A 4,146-nucleotide genomic window follows, 5' to 3' on the forward strand; every position below is an offset into this window, starting at 1 on the left:
TTTAAGTCAGCGGTTCTCAACCTGTGGGTCGCGGCCCCTTTGGGGGTCGAACGACCCTTTCACAGGGGTCGCCTAAGACCATCGGAAAACACGTATATAATTACATATTGTTTTTGTGATTAATCACTATGCTTTAACTATGTTCAATTTGTAACAGTGAAATTGGGGGTCACCACAGCATGAGGAACTGTATGAAAGGGTCGCGGCGTTAGGAAGTTTGAGAACCACTGTAACTGGTGTAGCTTTAATAGTCACCGCGTGGCGGACGGATCAGGAGAATCCTCGCTTCCTGCTTTAAAAGGTATCGGCTTGTAAGAACCCGGGATAAGTAACTTCAAAACGCAATGGGAACTGAATGTGGAGGCACCTTTGACATTTACGTGAAACGCCTTTTGTACTCGTTCACTAGAACCCTATCTGGCCACGGGGTAACGCTGGCAAGAAAACGACCGGTCCGCCCTGTGTTCAGTAGACGCTTTGTTTCTTTGAGAATAATCAACTTTTTAAAAAATTTAATAAGAATTTTAAAATAGAATTATTGGCAGAATGTTTTGTGGACTCTGCCTCCATATGTACCAATCTCACGGAAGTTCTCTTTATGCACCGATTCTGTTAGGGCAGCGGTCGGCAAACTGCGGCTCGCGAGCCACAGGCGGCTCTTTGGCCCCTTGAGCGTGGCTCTTCCACAAAATACCGACTTCTGCGCCTGGGCCACGAAGTTTCAATCGCACTGTACGTGCGCGCCCGCACGTGGTATTTTGTGGAAGAGCCACACTCAAGGGGCCAGAGAGCCGCGTGTGGCTCGCGAGCCGCAGTGTGCCGACCACTGTTTAGGGTGACAGCAACAGGGACACAATTTCTCCTGCGTCAGGGGACGTGTGAGAAGAGCGAAGAACTGATCCATGCCTTTGACCTCGAAACCCACTCCGTGGGCCGTAACCCAGGCAACCACGCGTCTAAGAACACTGTCTCCAGGGCATTGGCAGCTGGAAACGGGGGAGAGCCCAGGGAAACCCGGCTCACCCTGCGACCGAGCAGGATATAAATTCGGCTCATCACGCCCGCATAGCAGTTACACCCACACAGGGGACGCCACGTAAAGAGACCATCAGTGAGAAAAAGGCAGGCGGAGTCATGTCTGCGTCGCTGTAACTCCAAGCAGACAGGCACACAGAGAGGGCGTGCGTAACATCGGCACGGACTGAAATCATCTTTTCTACAAAACGGTCTACCTCTGCGCATGAGATGGGGATGGTAGTTAAAGAAACGGCGTCTTCTCCTTGTGCGTTTCCACATCCGCTGCTTTTCCTGTTAAATACTGGGAAGCGGTTAGTCCGTCTGCTGCGGCCGCCTCACGTCCACGCGGAGCAGCAAGAGGTGCGGTGGGAACGCCGGTCACATGGCTGCGCTCAACCCCCTCCCTGCCATGGGTTGGTGTGTGGCCCTGGACACGTCACTCAAGCTCCTTGTAAGATGGAGGTGTTGCTCATGATAGAAACGAAGGTGATGGTCACGGTGGTGATGGTGATGGTGATGATGGTGATGATGATGGTGATGATGATGATGATGGTGATGGTGATGATGATGGTGATGATGATGATGATGGTGATGGTGATGATGATGGTGATGATGATGATGATGGTGATGGTGATGATGATGGTGATGATGATGATGATGGTGATGGTGATGATGATGGTGATGATGATGATGATGGTGATGGTGATGATGATGGTGATGATGATGATGATGGTGATGGTGATGATGATGGTGATGATGATGATGATGGTGATGGTGATGATGATGGTGATGATGATGATGATGGTGATGGTGATGATGATGGTGATGATGATGATGATGGTGATGGTGATGATGATGGTGATGATGATGATGATGGTGATGGTGATGATGATGGTGATGATGATGATGATGGTGATGGTGATGATGATGGTGATGATGATGATGATGGTGATGGTGATGATGATGGTGATGATGATGATGATGGTGATGGTGATGATGATGGTGATGATGATGATGATGGTGATGGTGATGATGATGGTGATGATGATGATGATGGTGATGGTGATGATGATGGTGATGATGATGATGATGGTGATGGTGATGATGATGGTGATGATGATGATGATGGTGATGGTGATGATGGTGATGATGGTGGTGATGGTGGTGATGGTGGTGATGGTGATGATGATGATGATGGTGGTGATGATGATAGTGATGGAGATGTTGGGGATGATGGTGATGACTATGGTGATGGTGATGGTGATGGTGGTGATGATGGTGATGGTGAACACCTAATAAAGTAGCTCTAACCATTAAAGCGTTTGCAACTATAAAAGCACTTGGAACAATGCCCTCACCCAGGAAACGCTAGACGTGCATTGTTTTGTGGCGTGTGGGTAATGAGTAACTTGGGTCTTTCATGGTTAAGCATCTTTCTTCTGGAGGCTGTTACTTTCATCTAAGCAGCGTTTCTAACGGACAATAGACTTCATGAATCAAGGCAGACATCAAAGGGGAAGGCAGAAAACCAGCACTTGGTTCCAGCTCTTGGTGGCTGCCGGGCCTCTCGCCAGAAAAGGAACCCCGTTTTCTTTTCCGCAAGTAAGATTCACCTCCGTCTCATTCCACGACTTTGAGGATGAGATGAAATATATCGATAAACCCCCCGCCGGCCGCTCTGACGCATTCTGTGCGGGACAAGTGTCACCCTGATGCAGAGAAGTCGCTTACGCTTTCACCGAGCGAATTCATCTTCCCCTGGGCCCTCCCTGGGCATCTGAGTGATGCTTTGTCACCCCTTTGGGGCCCACGGGAGGTGCGCAAAGTAAGACCACCCCTTGTGGACGCAGTCCCTCCAGCCCCAGGAGGTCTTCAAACGGCTTCTTCCCCCGTAGCCACGCAGATGCGGGGAGTCCGGTGGGCGCGCCATCTGAGAAGAGGGGCCGGCGCTGGGTGCAGGAGCTGGCCCTGGGATGGCTGCCAGGAGCCCTGACCAACCAGGCCTGTCGCAGGGACGTCCACGAGCAAGAAATACGCATCTATTGTGTGCAGCCACGGAGGTTCGTGCTGCTCGTTACAGCCATTGGACTAAACTGACTAATACGCGTAATGTGAAGTCGGGCCCTGGCCGGTGTGGCTCAGTGGGTAGAGCGTCAGCCTGCAGACCAAAGGGTCCTGGGTTCGATTCCAGTCAAGAGCACGTACCTTGGATGCAGGCTCCTCCCCGGCCCGGGCCCTGGTCAGGGTGCGTGCAGGAGGCAACCCATCGATGTGTTTCTCTCACATCGACGTTTCTCTCTGTTTCTCCCTCTCTCTCTCTCTCCCACTCGCTCTACAAATCAATGCAAAAATATCCTCGAGTGTGGATTAATATATATTAATATAGTTGGTTATATAACTGTGGATGAGTTGGGTAGTTGGTTAGTTATTTGATGAGTTGGATAGTTGGTTGATGAGCTGGTTAGTTACTTGATGAGTTGGGTAATTGGTTGAGGAGCTGGGTAGTTATTTGATGAGTTGGGTAGTTGGTTGATGAGCTGGTTAGTTACTTGATGAGTTGGGCAGTGGCTGAGGAGCTGGTCAGTTGGATTCAGATGGGGCTGCCGACTGTCCCCAGGTGAGATTAATTCTGGGCTCTGGCTTTCCTGACTAACCGCGGTTTTGGAGCCTCGTTAGCCGAGCGTGTGCACCTGTGTGTGTCCCGGGAGCGTGAGCGCTGGGGGCATCCTGGCCCCGCCTCCGTCTCCATCGGGGTGAGAACACGGGACCTTCACCTTCCACACACCGGACCAACACGGCACCTGGACCATCAGCCGACCCGTCTGCAGGGACAAAGGGGACGTTGTGAGAAATGTGCTTAAATGGATGCGAGCGACACATAGAACAGACGCCCACAAAAGCATCTAAAAATAAGGTTTCTGACAAAAACGTCCAGCATGACTTTGAATAGAAATGAAAGACGCCTCTTCCCAGAGGCCTCGCGAGTCAATTCAGCATCTGAGATGGACGGGGAGCCCGCGCTGGGAGAGGGAGGCCGGGTCGCCCGAGTGGCAAAGGTCACGGGCTTCCTGCACATCCCGTTTCCCGGGCAGGACAGAGGCGGGTGTGGAGGGGCGGGACCCTGGCCGG

Source organism: Myotis brandtii, unplaced genomic scaffold (genome assembly GCF_000412655.1).
Source record: "Myotis brandtii unplaced genomic scaffold, ASM41265v1 scaffold97, whole genome shotgun sequence".
In the NCBI taxonomy this organism is placed as follows: Eukaryota; Metazoa; Chordata; class Mammalia; order Chiroptera; family Vespertilionidae; genus Myotis; species Myotis brandtii.